Source organism: Arachis stenosperma, chromosome 2 (genome assembly GCF_014773155.1).
Source record: "Arachis stenosperma cultivar V10309 chromosome 2, arast.V10309.gnm1.PFL2, whole genome shotgun sequence".
Lineage (NCBI taxonomy): Eukaryota > Viridiplantae > Streptophyta > Magnoliopsida > Fabales > Fabaceae > Arachis > Arachis stenosperma.
The window spans coordinates 52,642,026-52,659,468 of record NC_080378.1 but is presented as its reverse complement, the minus strand read 5'-3'; the positions used below and the strand labels follow the sequence as shown (position 1 = coordinate 52,659,468).

The 17,443-nt window shown below is 37.5% G+C and overlaps 1 non-coding gene across 1 annotated transcript; it reads right to left on the bottom strand.

Annotated features, from left to right (window-relative positions):
• Positions 1 to 8,094: 8,094 nt before the first annotated feature.
• On the bottom strand, positions 8,095 to 8,198 carry LOC130963811 (small nucleolar RNA R71). The gene has a single exon (XR_009079931.1). It is a non-coding gene; the product is annotated as a small nucleolar RNA R71 (small nucleolar RNA).
• Positions 8,199 to 17,443: the final 9,245 nt, after the last annotated feature.

The window sequence follows — 17,443 nt, the reverse complement described above, 5'->3', positions numbered from 1 at the left end:
AAAGGCTTACATCTCTCTCTGTTTTCATTCATTCTCCTTATGTTTTAGTGCTTGCTTGGGGACAAGCAAGATTTAAGTTTGGTGTTGTGATGACAAGTCATCTTAGGCTAGTTTCACAAGCCTTTTTCATTAGTTTTTAATTGGTTTTTATGCATTTTTAGGTAATAAGTAAGTGTTTGAGTGAAAATTTCATGCTTGTCTTGATTTAATCAAACATTGGTAATTTTATGCATTTTCATTAGATTTCTTGCAAGATTTATTTGATAATATGAATGATGCAAGATTTGATGATTATGCCAAGGCTTTGATTATACGTTTGGTTAATTTTTAGGTGAAAAATGGAGAGAAAAAAGGGCAGTGCAGAGTAACGCTGCATTCAAATACAGAACGCCACGCTCTCTAGTGACGCGCACGCGTACAGGACAAGCATGCGCAAATGACAATTTTGCAAATCCATGCGTATGCATGAGTGACGCATACGCGTGGGTGGGGGATCAGCGTTCATTCAGCAAGAACGCTACGTTTGTTACCAAAGAACGCCTACGAGAAAGTGTGAAATTTGGATTTGAAGTTTAGCCATCGACGCGTATGCGTGCATGACGCGTACGCGTGGATGTGGCAATGGTGATGGATTGTGCAAACGCGTGCACGGAGCATCAGCGTGGAAATGGCATTTTTGCAATCCATGCGTACGCGTGGGTAACGTTCGTTGCATGAACGCTACGTTCGTTTAGTGAACGCTGCAAGGGACGCGTACGCGTGGGTGACACGTACGTGTCGATGAGCCAAAACACCAGGGACGCGCAAGCGTATAGCACGCATACGCGTGGGTGCCCGAACGCTCTATTCTCCAAATGAATGCTACACTCTCCTGGAAGTGAATTTTTGCACAAATTAGCTTCATTCCAAGCCCATTTGAACTACAAACAAGCAAGCGCACTTTGATCACTCAATGAAGACCACAAAGAGCATCTAGAATAGGATTTTCATTTGATTGTAATTTGTTTTGAATTTCATTTTATTTGTCATTTGGGAAAGCCTATATAAGGGCAGTTAGTCAGGGGGCTCTCACACGGACAGTAAGCTGCATTAGTAGTAGGCAGCAGTAGGAGTAGGGGTAGGGGTAGAATAGAAGGCTCTCTTGATACATTTTTTCTTCTATGCAGTTTACATTTCTTCTGCACTGAATTCATTTTTATTTCAATGCAATTTTCAATTTCTGCGATTCTCTTCTACAAATTTACTTTCTACCAATTTTACTTTTCTGTTCCCATTGCTTTCAATTTACTTTCATGCAATTTTTATCTTCTGCAATTGTTTTGAGAGATATGATCCATTGAACCCGAATCATTAGGGGGAGGAGCTCTGTTATGATTCACATAATTAAATGAACTTTTTTTCTTCTCAATTCATTTGTGTAGCTATAGGATATCCTCTATTTTGATTGATAATTCATTCACTTCGGAAGGGAGTTTGAATCATTGAATGCTTGTGTGAGTCTCGGAAGGGGAATCATGAGCATTAGAATTGAGGCACTATCCTTCACTACTCTCTTGATCAACACCATTCAGGAGGAATTGAGATCCTGAGAGTTAGTGTGGCTTATGGATGAGAGACATGCACTTAGATCAAGGAATTGGCAAGATTGATTGTGATTAGAGAGATTGGATTACCAAGGAATTGGGATCCAATCAATTTCAATCCACCATAGATCTACTCATATGATGAGACCCATTTAATTCATTATGGATTATGACATCTCCGATCCCTAATGAATCTTTCTCTCTGTTATTTCTGTTTTCTTTAATTTTCTTGCACCCAAGCCCTTTACATTTGATGCAATTTACATTCTGCACTTTAAATTTATTGCAATTTACATTCTGTTAGATTCAATTCCACTCAATTCACCACTGTTAGCTTGACTAAATTTATCATCTAACTAAAGTTGCTTTATCCATCAATCATCGTGGGATCAACCTCACTCACGTGAGTTTTACTACTTGATGCGACCCGGTATACTTGCCGGCGAGTTTGTGTTTAATTTTAATTTTTCACCCATCATGGTGTCTGGGTCCTCCTCTCGGTTCGGGCGTCACATGCCCATCGGGTCGGCCCTCGGGCCGGGGAATTATGTCAGCTGGGCCGGGCCGGAACAGTGCCCCCAACACGCCAGCTATGGTCGTGGCTGCCGTTGTTGGCGCGTTCGTCATCCCCGATGGTATAGTCGCCGGGTCGGCTGCCTGTGATAAGGGTGTGCCCCCTACGTGCGAGTGGCCTTCCCTGTTTCGAGGGAATACCATTCGTCACTTCGTTCTTTGCGCCCGTAATTAAGTGCCATTATGACTGATTTGAAAGATTAGCGAAAAGTCCATTTTACCCTTAACCTTCGCGCTTCTCCATGGTAGTTACTCTTTTGTTTTTTTGGTTTTCTTCTCTTGCTCTCGCGCTTCCTTTCCTTGTTTCCAAATTGTTCTTGCGCTGCATCCTCCATCCCCCTTTGAGCTTCCTGGATTTCGCTGTCTTGGCCTGCTTCCTGTCCAACTGCAACTGCCTTCCTTCAAATTTTCCGATTCCCCTTTGAAAGTAATCTTTCTAGTAAGCATCCTTCTCTTACTGAACATTTTGTTTTTTCAGATTGGATGACTGCCATTATTTTTGCTTCTTGTGTGTTTGAGTAGTGCTTAGGCTATTCATGCTTGTTGTTTCATGCTGCCATTAGTTAGGTTTTAGAGGGGGTTGCCATTTAGATTTCTGGTATTTATCCTTTATTTTGACTGTAGATAGGCTTGCTGTGGTGCTTAGTGTTAGTTTCCTGTGTTTGTAGTATTAGTTCTTGTTTTCCCAGCTTCCCGATCTTATAGTCTGACCTTGAGTAGTGCCCCACTGTAGGTATGGTGCAACTTCCCCTTCTGAGGCCCCCTGTTGTAGATATGCTTGGGTCACTGATGAGCGGATAATTTATATGCTTTTTGGCATTATTTTTAGGTAGTTTTTAGTAGGATCTAGCTAATTTTTAGGATGTTTTTATTAGTTTTTATGCAAAATTCACATTTCTGCTCTTTACTATGAGTTTGTGTGTTTTTCTGTGATTTCAAGTATTTTCTGGCTGAAATTGAGGGACCTGAGCAAAAATCTGATTCAAAGGCTGACAAAGAATTGCAGATGTAGTTGGATTCTGACCTCCATGCACTCGAAGTGGATTTTCTGGAGCTATAGAACTCCAAATGGCGCATTCTCAACTGTGTTGAAAATTAGACATCTAGGGCTTTCCAGCAATATATAATAGTTCATACTTTGCGCGAGTTTTGACAACATAAAATGACGTCAAAACGCTAGCTCTCTGCCCTATTCTGAAGTTAAACGCTAGAGCTGGCATAAAAGTTGGAGTTAAACATCCAAACTGGCATAAAAGTTGGCGTTTAACTCTAAGAGAAGCCTCTACACGTGTGAAGCTCAATGCTCAGCCCAAGCACACACCAAGTGGGCCCGGAAGTGGATTTCTGCATCATTCACCTAATTCTGTAAACCCTAGTAGCTAGTTTCAATATAAATAGGACCTTTTACTATTGTATTTTCATCTTTTGATAATCTTTTAATCTCTTGATCACATTTTGGGGGCTGGGCTCATGGCCATGCTTAGACCATTATCACTTATGTATTTTCAATGGTGGAGTTTCTACACACCATAGATTAAGGTGTGGAGCCCTGCTGTTCCTCGAGTATTAATGGAAAGTACTATTGTTCTTCTATTTAATTCATGCTTATTCTTGTTCTAAGATATTCACTCGCACTTCAACCTGATGAATGTGATGATCCGTGACACTCATCATCATTCTCACCTATGAACGCGTGCCTGACAACCACTTCCGTTCTACATAAGATTGAGCGTGTATCTCTTGGATTCCTAGTCCACGACACGTGGTTGCCTCACCTGACAACCGAGCCTTCCATTCCGTGAGATCAGAGTCTTCGTGGTATAAGCTAGAATTATTGGCGGCCATTCCTGAGATCCGAAAAGTCTAAACCTTGTCTGTGGTATTCCGAGTAGGATCCGGGAAGGGATGACTGTGACGAGCTTCAAACTCGCGACTGTAGGGCGTAGTGATAGACACAAAAGGATAGTAAATCCTATTCCTACATGATCTAGAACCAACAGCTGATTAGACATGCGGGAAACTGATGAGCGGATAATTTATACGCTTTTTAGCATTGTTTTTAGGTAGTTTTTAGTAGGATCTAGCTACTTTTAGGGATGTTTTCATTAGTTTTTATGATAAATTCACATTTCTGGACTTTACTATGAGTTTGTGTGTTTTTCTATGATTTCAAGTATTTTCTGGTTGAAATTGAGGGACCTGAGCAAAACTCTGATAAGAAGGCTGACAAAGGACTGCTGATGCTGTTGGATTCTGACCTCCCTGCACTCCAAAAGATATTTCTGGAGCTACAGTACTTCAAATGGCACACTCTCAACAACGTTGGAAATTAGACATCCAGATCTTTCCAGCAATATATAATAGTTCATACTTTATTCGAAATTAGATGACGTAAACTGGTGCTCAATGCCAGTTCCATGCTGCATTCTGGAGTTAAATGCCAGAAACACGTCACGAACCAGAGTTGAACGCCAAAAACACGTTACAACTTGGCGTTCAACTCCAAAAGAAGCCTCTGCATGTGTAAAGCTCAAGCTCAGCCCAAGCATACACCAAGTGGGCCCCAGAAGTGGATTTCTGCATCAATTACTTACTTCTGTAAACCCTAGTAGCTAGTCTAGTATAAATAAGACATTTTACTATTGTATTAGGAGTCTTTGGACGATCCTGGATTGTATTTTGGATCCTGTGATCACGTTTTGGGGGCTGGCCATTCGGCCATGCCTGGACCACCATCACTTATGTATTTTCAATAGTGGAGTTTCTACACACCATAGATTAAGGGTGTGGAGCTCTGCTGTACCTTGAGTTTTAATGCAATTACTACTATTTTCTATTCAATTCAGTTTATTCCTGTTCTAAGATATTCGTTGCACTTCACCATGACGAATGTGATGATCCGTGACACTCATCATCATTCTCACCTATGAACGCGTGACTGACAACTATTTCCATTCTATCTTAGACCGAACGCATATCTCTTAGATTCCTTAATCAGAATCTTCGTGGTATAAGCTAGAATTGATGGCGGCATTCATGAGAGTCCAGAGAGTCTAAACCTTGTCTGTGGTATTCCAAGTAGGATTCAGGGATTGAATGACTGTGACGAGCTTCAAACTCGCGATTGTTGGGCGTGATGATAAACGCAAAAGAATCAATGGATTCTATTCCGGCATGATCGAGAACCGACAGATGATTAGCCATGCTGTGACAGAGCATTTGGACCTTTTTCACTGAGAGGATGGGATGTAGCCATTGACAACGGTGATGCCCGACATACAACTTGCCATGGAAAGGAATAAGAAGGATTGAAAGAAGACAGTAGGAAAGCAGAGATTTAGAAGGAGCACAGCGTCTTCATACGCCTATTTGAAATTCCCATCAATGATTTACATAAGTATTTCTATCTTTATTTTCTATTTATTTATTATTATTATTTGAAAACTCCATAACCATATATTATCTGCCTAACTGAGAATTTACAAGATGACCATAGCTTGCTTCATACCAACAATCTCCGTGGATCGACCCTTACTCACATAAGGTTTATTACTTGGACGACCCAGTGCACTTGCCGGTTAGTTGTGCGAGGTTGTGAAGAAAGTGCTGAGTTAGTAGATGCGCATACCAAGTTGAATGCCATTGTTAGAGATCACAATTTTGTGCACCAAGTTTTTGGCGCCGTTGCCGGGATTGTTCGAGTTTGGATAACTGACGGTTCATCTTGTTGCTCATATTAGGTAATTTTCTTTTCATTTATTTTCAAAAAATTTTTCAAAAATCTTTCAAAAAATTTTCTCCCTCTATTTTCGAAAAATCCTTCAGAATTTTTAAGAATGAATTCTAGAGTTTCAAAATGGTATGCTGAAGCTTGGCTGGCCATCAAGCTTTAGACTAACCTGGTATGATTCCTGGAATTTTGATTGAGGACTTTGAATTCATTATTTCCTTTTTTCCTATATGTTTTCAAAAAAAATATACAAAAATCCAAAAAAAATTATAAAATCATAAAAATAAAAAATATTTTGTGTTTCTTGTTTGAGTCTTGTGTCATGTTTTAAGTTTGGTGTCAATTGCATATTCATCTTGTTCTTGCATTATTCGAAAATTCATGCATTCATAGTGTTCTTCATGATCTTCAAGTTGTTCTTGGTAAGTCTTCTTGTTTGATCTTTAAATTTTCTTGTTTTGTGTTGTATGATGTTTTTCATGTGCATTTTTGCATTCATAGTTTCTAAACATGAAAGATTTCAAATTTGGTGTCTTGCATGTTTTCTTTCCATCAAAAGTTTTTCAAAAATATGTTCTTGATGTTCATCATGATCTTCAAAGTATTCTTGATGTTCATCATGATCTTCAAAGTATTCTTGATGTTCATCTTGACATTCATAGTGTTCTTGCATGCATCATGTGTTTTGATTCATAATTTTCATGTTGTGAGTCATTTTCATGTTTTTATCTCTCATCATTAAAAAAATTCAAAAATAAAAAATATATCTTTTCCTTATTTTTCTCATAAATTTTGAAAATTTGAGTTGACTTAGTCAAAATTTTTTTAAAACTTAACTATTTCTTATAAGTCAAGTCAAATTTTCAAATTTTAAAAATCCTATCTTTTCAAAATCTTTTTCAAAAATCAAATCTTTTTCATTTTTTATTTATTTTCAAAATTTTAAAAATATTTTTCAAAATCTTTTTTTTATCTTTATTTCAAAATTTTGAAAACTTTACTAACAATTAATGTGATTGAGTCAACAATTTGAAGTTTGTTACTTTCTTGTTAAGAAAGGTTCAATCTTTAAATTCTAGAATCATATCTTTTAAGTTTCTTGTTAGTCAAGTAATCAATTTTAATTTTAAAAATTAAATCTTTTTCAAAATATCTTTTTCAATCATATCTTTTTAAAATATCTTTTTTAAATTATATCTTTTTTCAAATTCAACTTCAAAATATCTTTTCTAACTTCTTATCTTTTCAAAAATTGACTTTCAAATCTTTTTCAACTAACTATTTGACTTTTTGTTTGTTTCTTATCTTTTTCAAAACCACCTAACAACTTCTCTCTCTCTAATTTTCAAAAAGACCTCCCTCTTTTTCAAAAATTCTTTTAATTAATTAATTATTTTAAATTTTAATTTTAATTTCCTCTCTTAATTTTCGAAAATTACTAACTCTTTTTCAAAATTAATTTTCGAATTCTCTCCCTCTCATCTCCTTCTATTTATTTATTTATTTACTAACACTTCTCTTAATCTCATGAATCTAAACCTATCTTCACCCTTGTATTTGGATTCTTAACTCTTCTCCTTCTTCTATTCCTTTCTTCTTCTACTAACATAAAGGAATCTCTATACTGTGACATAGAGGATTCCTCTTCCTTTTCTGTTCTCTTCTTTCTCATATGAGCAGGAACAAGGAAAAAGGCATTCTTGTTGAAGTTGATCCTGAACCTGAAAGGACTCTGAAGAGGAAACTAAGAGAAGCTAAATTACAACAATCCAGAGACAACCTTACTGAAATTTTCGAACAAGAAAAGGATATAGCAGCCGAACCCAATAACAATAATGCAAGGAGGATGCTTGGTGATTATACTACACCTACTTCCAAGTTTAATGGAAGAAGCATCTCAATTCCTGCCATTGAGCACACAATTTTGAGCTGAAACCTCAACTAGTTGCTCTAATGCAACAAAACTGCAAGTTTCATGGACTTCCATCAGAAGATCCCTACCAGTTTTTAACTGAGTTCTTATAGATTTGTGAAACTATTAAGACTAATGAAGTAGATCCTGAAGTCTACAGGTTCATGCTTTTCCCTTTTACTGTAAGAGACAGAGCTAGAACATGGTTAGACTCACAACCTAAGGATAGCATGGACTCTTGGGATAAGCTGGTCACGGCCTTCTTGGTTAAATTCTTTCCTTCTCAAAAGCTGAGCAAGCTTAGAGTGGATGTTCAGACCTTCAAACAAAAAGATGGTGAATCCCTCTATGAAGCTTGGGAAAGATACAAGCAGATGACCAAAAAGTGTCCTTCTGACATGTTTTCAGAGTGGACCATGATAGATATATTCTATTATGGTCTGTCTGAGTTCTCTAAGATGTCACTGGATCATTCTGCAGGTGGATCCATTCACCTAAAGAAAACGCCTGCAGAAGCTCAAGAACTCATTGACATGGTTGCAAATAACCAATTCATGTATACTTCTGAGAGGAATTCCGTGAGTAATGGGATGCCTCAAAGGAAGGGAGTTCTTGAAATTGATGCTCTGAATGCCATATTGGCTCAGAACAAAATGTTGACTCAGCAAGTCAACATGATTTCTCAAAGTCTGAATGGATGGCAAAATGCATCCAACAGTACTAAAGAGGCCTCTCCTGAAGAAGACGCTTATGATCCTGAAAACCCTGTAATGGCAGAGGTAAATTACATGGAGGAAGCCTTTGGCAACACCTATAACCTCTCATGGAGAAATCATCCAAATTTCTCATGGAAGGATCAACAAAAGCCTCAACAAGGCTGATGAGCGGATAATTTATATGCTTATTGGCATTGTTTTTAGGTAGTTTTTAGTAGGATCTAGCTACTTTTAGGGATGTTTTCATTATTTTTTATGCTAAATTCACATTTCTAGACTTTACTATGAGTTTGTGTGTTTTTCTGTGATTTTAGGTAATTTTTGGCTGAAATTGAGGGACCTGAGCCAAACTCTGATAAAAGGCTGACAAAGGACTGCTGATGCTGTTTGATTCTGACCTCCCTGCACTCGAAATGAATTTTTTGGAGCTGCAGAACTCTAAATGGCGCGCTCTTAACGGCTTTAGAAAGTAGACATCCAGAGCTTTCCAGCAATATATAATACTTTATACTTTATTCGTGATTAGACGACGTAAACTGGTGCTCAACGCCAGTTCCATGCTGCATTCTGGAGTTGAACGCTAGAAACACGTCACGAACCAGAGTTGAACGCCAAAAATACGTTACAACTTGGCGTTCAACTCCAAAATAAGCCTCAGCTCATGTAAAGATCAAGCTCAGCTCAAACATACACCAAGTGGGCCCCGGAAGTGGATTTATGCATCAATTACTTACTTTTGTAAACCCTAGTAGCTAGTTTAGTATAAATATAACTTTTTACTAGTGTATTAGACGTCTTGGAATATCTACTTCTTTGGACCATTCGGTCTTTCATGGGGGCTGGCCATTCGGTCATGCCTGGACCTTCATCACTTATGTATTTTTAATGGTGGAGTTTCTACACACCATAGATTAAGGGTGTGGAGCTCTGCTGTACCTCAAGCTTCAATGCAATTACTACTATTTTCTATTCAATTCCGCTTGTTCTTATTCTAAGATATTCGTTGCACTTCAACATGATGAATGTGATGATCCATGACACTCATCATTATTCTCACCTATGAACACGTGACTGACAACCACTTCCGTTCTACCTTAGACCGGGCGCATATCTCTTGGATTCCTTAATCAGAATCTTCGTGGTATAAGCTAGAATTGATGGCGGCATTCATGGGAATCCAGAAAGTCTAACCTTGTCTGTGGTATTCCGAGTAGGATTCCGGGATTGAATGACTGTGACGAGCTTCAAACTCGCGATTGTTGGGCGTGATGACAAACGCAAAAGAATCAAGGAATTCTGTTCCAACATGATCGAGAACCGACAGATAATTAGCCGTGCCGTGACAGAGCATTTGGACCTTTTTCACTGAGAGGATGGGATGTGGCCATTGACAACAGTGATGCCCTACATACAGCTTGCCATGGAAAGGAATAAGAAGGATTGAAGGAAGGCAGTAGAAAAGCAGAGATCCAACAGGGACAAGCATCTCCATACACTTATCTGAAATTCCCACCATTGAATTACATGAGTAACTCTATCTTTATTTTCTGCTTTATTTACTATTCGAAAACTCCATAACATTTATTATCCGCCTAACTGAGATTTACAAGATGACCATAGCTTGCTTCATACCAACAATCTCTGTGGGATCGATCTTTACTCATGTAAGGTATTACTTGGACGACCTAGTGCACTTGCTGGTTAGTTGTGCGGAGTTGTGACTAAGTGTGATTCACGTTGAGAGCACTACCAAGTTTTTGGCGCCATTGTTGATGATCACAATTTCGTGCACCAAGTTTTTGGCGCCGTTGCCGGGGATTGTTCGAGTTTGGACAACTGACGGTTCATCTTGTTGCTCAGATCAGGTAATTTTCTTTTTGTTTTAATTTCAAAAATTTTTCAAAAAAATCTTTCAAAAATTTTTTCTCTTTTTCGTTTTCCTAAAGAATATTTTCGAAAAAAATATTATAAATACAAAAAAATCATAAAATCATAAAATCATAGAAACAAAAAATATTTTGTGTTTCTTGTTTGAGTCTTGAGTTAATTTTTTATTTGGTGTCAATTGCATGCTTTAAAAATATTTCTTGCATTTTTCGAAAATACATGCATTCATCGTGTTCTTCATGATCTTCAAGTTGTTCTTGGTAAGTCTTCTTGTTTGATCTTGATGTTTTCTTGTTTTGTGTCTTTTATTGTTTTTCATGTGCATTTTTGCATTCATAGTGTCCAAGCATTAAAGATTTCTAAGTTTGGTATCTTGCATGTTTTTTTTGCATCAAAAATTTTTCAAAAATATGTTCTTGATGTTGTCATGATCTTCAAAATGTTCTTGGTGTTCATCTTGACATTCATAGTGTTCTTGCATGCATTATTTGTTTTGATTCATAATTTTCATGTTGTGAGTCATTTTTTATGTTTTTCTCTCTCATAATGAAAATTTCAAAAATAAAAAAATATCTTTTCCTTGTTTTTCTCATAAATTTCAAAATTTTGGGTTGACTTAGTCAAAAATTTTTTAAAATTAGTTATTTCTTGTTAGTCAAGTCAAAATTTCAAATTTAAAAATCTTATCTTTTCAAAATCTTTTTCAAAAATCAATTCTTTTTCATTTTTTATTTATTTTCGAATTTTTTTTAATTTTTCAAAAATCTTTTTCTTAATTTTATTTCAAAATTTTAGAAAATTTACTAACAATTAATGTGATTGATTCAAAAATTTGAAGTTTGTTACTTTCTTGTTAAAAAAGGTTCAATCTTTGAATTCTAGAATCATATCTTGTAGTTTCTTGTTAGTCAAGTAATCAATTTTACTTTTAAAAATTAAATCTTTTTAATCATATCTTTTATATCATATCTTTTTCAAAATTTTATCTTTTTCAAAAAAAAATTTTTGATTTCAAAATATCTTATCTTATCTTTTTATCTTTTCAAATTTGATTTTCAAATCTTTTTCAATTAACTAACTAACTTTTTGTTTGTTTCTTATCTTTTTCAAAACAACTTAACTACTTCTCCCTCTCTAATTTTCGAAAATATCTCCCCCTTTTTCAAAATTATTCTTAAATTAATTAATTGTTTCAATTTTTAATTTTAATTTTATTTCTTATCTTAATTCTCGAAAATTATTAACTCTTTTTCAAAAATTATTTTCGAAATCCTTTCCCTCTCCTCTTCTTCTATTTATTTATTTAATTTACTAACACTTCTCTTCACCTCTCTTCATCTCAAATCACTACCCCTATCCTCACCCTTCTGTTTGGATTCTCCTTTCTTTATTCCCTTTCTTCTTCTACTAACAATAAGGAACCTCTTTACTGTGACATAGAGGATTCCTCTTCTCTTCTTTTTTTGTTCTCTTCTCTTTCATATGAGCAGGAACAAGGAAAAAGGCATTCTTGTTGAAGCTGACCCTAAACCTGAAAGGACTCTGAAGAGGAAACTAAGAGAAGCCAAATTACAACAATCCAGAGACAACCTTACTAAAATTTTCGAACAAGAGAAGGAGATGGCAGCCGAACCTAACAATAATAATGCAAGGAGGATGCTTGGTGATTATACTACACCTACTTCCAAGTTTGATAGAAGAAGTATCTCAATTCCTACCATTGGAGCAAACAATTTTGAGCTGAAACCTCAATTAGTTGCTCTAATGCAACAGAACTGCAAGTTTTATGGACTTCCATCAGAAGATCCCTATCAGTTCTTGACTGGGTTCTTGCAGATCTGTGAGACTGTTAAGACTAATGGAGTAGATCCTGAAGTCTACAGGCTCATGCTTTTCCCTTTTGCTGTAAGAGACAGAGCTAGAGCATGGTTGGACTCTCAACCTAAAGATAGCTGGACTCCTGGGATAAGCTGGTCACGGCCTTCTTGGCTAAGTTCTTTCCTCCTCAAAAGCTGAGCAAGCTTAGAGTGGATGTTCAGACCTTCAAACAAAAAGATGGTGAATTCCTCTATGAAGCTTGGAAAAGATACAAGCAGATGACCAAAACATGTCCTTCTGACATGTTTTCAGAATGGACCATGATATATATATTCTATTATGGTCTATCTGAGTTCTCTAAGATGTCACTGGACCATTCTGCAGGTGGATCCATTCACCTAAAGAAAATGCCTGCAGAAGCTCAAGAACTTATTGACATGGTTGCAAATAACCAGTTCATGTACACTTCTGAGAGGAATTCCGTGAATAATGGGACGCCTCAAAGGAAGGGAGTTCTTGAAATTAATGCTCTGAATGCCATATTGGCTCAGAACAAAATGTTGACTCAGCAAGTCAACATGATTTCTCAAAGTCTGGATGGATGGCAAAATGCATCCAACAGTACTAAAGAGGCATCTTCTGAAGAAGAAGCTTATGATCCTGAGAACCCTGCAATGGCAGAGGTAAATTACATGGGTGAATCTTATGGAAACACCTATAACTCATCATGGAGAAATCACCCAAATTTCTCATGGAAGGATCAACAAAGGCCTCAACTAGGCTTTAATAATGATGGAAGAAATAGGTTTAGCAATAGCAAGCCTTTTCCATCATCTTCTCAGCAACAGACAGAGAATTCTGAACAGAGCACCTCTAACTTATCAAACATAGTCTCTGATCTGTCTAAAGCCACTTTAAGTTTCATGAGTGAAACAAGGTCCTCCATTAGAAATTTGGAGGCACAAGTGGGCCAGCTGAGTAAGAAAGTCACTGAAACTCCTCCTAGTACTCTCCCAAGCAATACAGAAGAGAATCCAAAGAGAGAGTGCAAGGCCATTGATATAGTCAATATGGCCGAATGCAAGGAGGAAGGGGAGGACGTGAATCCCAATGAGGAAGACCTCATGGGACGTCTTCCAACCAAGAAGGAGTTCCCTATTGAGGACCCAAAGGAATCTGAGGCTCATATAGAGACCATAGAGATTCCATTAAACCTCCTTCTGCCATTCATGAGCTCTAAAGACTATTCTTCCTCTGAAGAGGATGAAGATGTAACTGGAGAGCAAGTTGCTCAATATCTAGGAGCCATCATAAAGCTAAATGCCAAGTTATTTGGTAATGAGAGGAAGCATGAACAACTTCTCTCAATGCAGAGTCAAACAGAGCCTCCACAGTCAAACTCTAAGTTTGGTGTTGGAAGGCCACAACCAAACTCTAAGTTTGGTGTTGAATCCCCACATTCAAACTCTAAGTTTGGTGTTGAGAGGTCCCAACAATGCTCTAAACATCTGTGAAGCTCCATGAGAGCTCACTGTCAAGCTATTGACATTAAAGAAGCGCTTATTGGAAGGCAACCCAATTTTTATTTATCTAATTTTATTTTTCTTTTTATTGTTCTTTTATGTTTTATTAGGTTCATGATCATGTGGAGTCACGAAAAAATATTAAAATTAAAAACAAAATCAAAAACAGCAGAAGAAAAATCACACCCTGGAGGAAGGACTTACTGGCGTTTAAACGCCAGTAAGGAGCATCTGGCTGGCGTTCAACGCCAGAATAGAGCATGGATCTGGCGCTGAACGCCAGAAACATGCAGGAATCTGGCGTTTAAATGCCAGGATTGCACACTAAGGAAAGCTGGCGTTCAACGCCAGAAACATGCTGCAGATGGGCGTTGAACGCCCAGAACAAGCTTAGAGCTGGCGTTTAACGCCAGAAACAAGCACCAATCTGGCGTTAAACGCTAGGATTGCATGCAGAGGGCGTGTTACACGCCTTATTGGTGCAGGGATGTAAATCCTTGACACCTTAGGATCTGTGGACCCTACAGAATCCCCACCTACCTCAACTCACCTTCTCTCTTCTTCACTAATCACCTCCATCCATCTCTTCCCCACCCAATCCCACCCATATGGCCGAAACATACACATCTCTCCCTCTCCTCCATATCTTCTTCTCCTTCCATTCTTTCTTCTTTGCTCGAGGGCGAGCAACATTCTAAGTTTGGTGTGGTAAAAGCATAGCTTTTTTTGTTTTTCCATAACCATTGATGGCACCTAAGGCCAGAGAAACCTCAAAAAAAAAAAGAGACAAGGGAAGACAAAAAAAATTTTCCACCTCTGAGTCATGGGAGATGGAGAGATTCATCTCAAGGGTCCATAGCTCAGTAGAAGAGCATTTGACTGCACATCAAGAGAGCATGAGGAATTCCCTCATCAAGAAATTCCTGAGATACTTCAGGGGATACATTTTCCTCCACACAACTATTGGGAGCAACTAAGGATAAGAGCACCAAAATCTCTAAGGATCAAGCAACAGAGGCAAGGAAGATACATAAAGGAGCTCAAAAAGCACCATTAGTCCTTCAAAAAGGCGCCACCCTCACTAAGGTGGACTCATTCCTTAACTTCCTTATTCTTATCTCTGTTTTTCGATTTTTATGCTATATGTGTGTTTATGTTTTGTGTCTCTACCTCATGATCATTAGTATCGAGTAACTATATCTTAAGGCTATAAATAATTCCGTAAATCCTCCACCTCTCTTAAATGAAAAATGCTTCTAATTCAAAAGAATAAGAAGTACATGGATTTTGAAATTATCCTTGAATTTAGTTTAATTATATTGATGTGGTGACAATACTTTTTGTTTTCTGAATGAATGCTTGAACAGTGCATAATTTTGATCTTGTTGTTTATGAATGTTAAAATTGTTGGCTCTTGAAAGAATGATGAACAAAGAGAATGTTATTGACAATCTGAAAAATCATGAAAATTGATTCTTGAAGCAAGAAAAAGCAGTGAAAAAGCAAAAGATTACGAAAAAAAAAAAGAAAAAAGAAAAAAAGGAGCGAAAAAAATTAGAAAGAAAAAGAAAAAACAAGCAGAAAAAGTCAATAGCCCTTAAAACCAAAAGGCAAGGGTAAAAAGGATCCAAGGCTTTGAGCATCAATGGATAGGAGGGCCCAAGGAAATAAAATCCAGGCCTAAGCGGCTAAATCAAAGCTGTCTCTAACCATGTGCTTGTGGCATGCAGGTCCAAGTGAAAAGCTTGAGACTGAGTGGTTAAAATCGTGATCCAAAGCAAAAAGAGTGTGCTTAAGAGCTCTGAACACCTTTAACTGGGGACTTTAGCAAAGCTGAGTCACAATCTGAAAAGGTTCACCCAGTCATGTGTCTGTGGCATTTATGTATCCGGTGGTAATACAGGAAAACAAAATGCTTAGGGCCACGGCCAAGACTCATATAAGTAGCTATGTTCAAGAATCAACAAACTTAACTAGGAGAATCAATAACACTATCTGAAATTCTAAGTCCTAGAGATGCCAATCATTATAAACTTCAAGGGAAAAAGTGAGATGCCAAAACTGTTCAGAGGCAAAAAGCTACAAGTCCCGCTCATCTAATTAGAATTAATATTCATTGATATTTTGGGATTTATAGTATATTCTCTTCTTTTTATCCTAATTTATTTTCAGTTGCTTGGGGACAAGCAACAATTTAAGTTTGGTGTTGTGATGAGCGGATAATTTATACGCTTTTTGGCACTATTTTTAGGTATTTTTAGTAGGATCTAGCTACTTTTAGGGATGTTTTCATTAGTTTTTATGCTAAATTCACATTTCTGGAATTTACTATGAGTTTGTGTGTTTTTCTGTGATTTCAGGTAATTTCTGGCTGAAATTGAGGGACCTGAGCCAAACTCTGATAAAAGGCTGACAAAGGACTGCTGATGCTGTTGGATTCTGACCTCCCTGCACTCGAAATGACTTTTCTGGAGCTACAGAACTCCAAATGGCGCGCTCTTAACGGCGTTAGAAAGTAGACATCTGATGAGCGGATAATTTATACGCTTTTTGGCATTATTTTTAGATAGTTTTTAGTAAGTTCAAGCTACTTTTAGGGATGTTTTCCTTAGTTTTTATGTTAAATTCACATTTCTGGACTTTACTATGAGTTTGTGTGTTTTTCTGTGATTTCAGGTAAATTCTGACTGAAATTGAGGGATTTGAGCAAAACTCTGAAAAAGGCTGACAAAAGGACTGCTGATGCTGTTGGATTCTGACCTCCCTGCACTTGAAATGGATTTTCTGGAGCTACAGAACTCCAATTGACGCGTTCTCAACGGCGTTGGAAAGTAGACATCCAGGGCTTTCCAGCAATATATAATAGTCCATACTTTATTCGAAGAATGACGACGTAACTTGGCGTTGAACGCCAAGTACATGCTGCTGTCTGGAGTTAAACGCCAGAAAAACGTCATGATCCGGAGTTGAACGCCCAAAACACGTCATAACTCGAAGTTCAACTCCAAGAAAAGCCTCAGCTCGTGGATTGATCAAGCTCAGCCCAAGCACACACCAAGTGGGCCCCGGAAGTGGATTTATGCATCAATTACTTACTCATGTAAACCCTAGTAGCTAGTCTAGTATATATAGGACATTTATCTATTGTATTAGACATCTTTTGACCACTTTAATCTCTTTATTCATTCAGTCACTTGATCAAGGAGAGGGCTGGCCATTCGGCCATGCCTGAACCTCTTTTACTTATGTATTTTCAACGGTGGAGTTTCTGCACACCATAGATTAAGGGTGTGGAGCTCTGTTGTACCTCAAGTATTAATGAAGTTCTATTTTCTTTTATTCAATTCTCTCTTATTCTTATTCCAAGATATTCATTCGCACCCAAGAACATGATGAATGTAATGAGTTAGATAACCCTCATTATTATTCTCACTTATGAACGCGCGTGATTGACAACCACTTCCGTTCTACATGCAACCGAGCTTGAACGTGTATCTCTTAGATTCCCCAACAGAATCTTCGTGGTATAAGCTAGATAGATGGCGGCATTTATGAGGATCCGGAAAGTCTCACCTTGTCTGTGGTATTCCGAGTAGGATCCTGGGAATCCAGAAAGTCTAACCTTGTCTGTGGTATTCCGAGTAGGATTCCGGTAATGAATGACTGTGACGTGCTTCAAACTTGCAAGTGCTGGGCGTTAG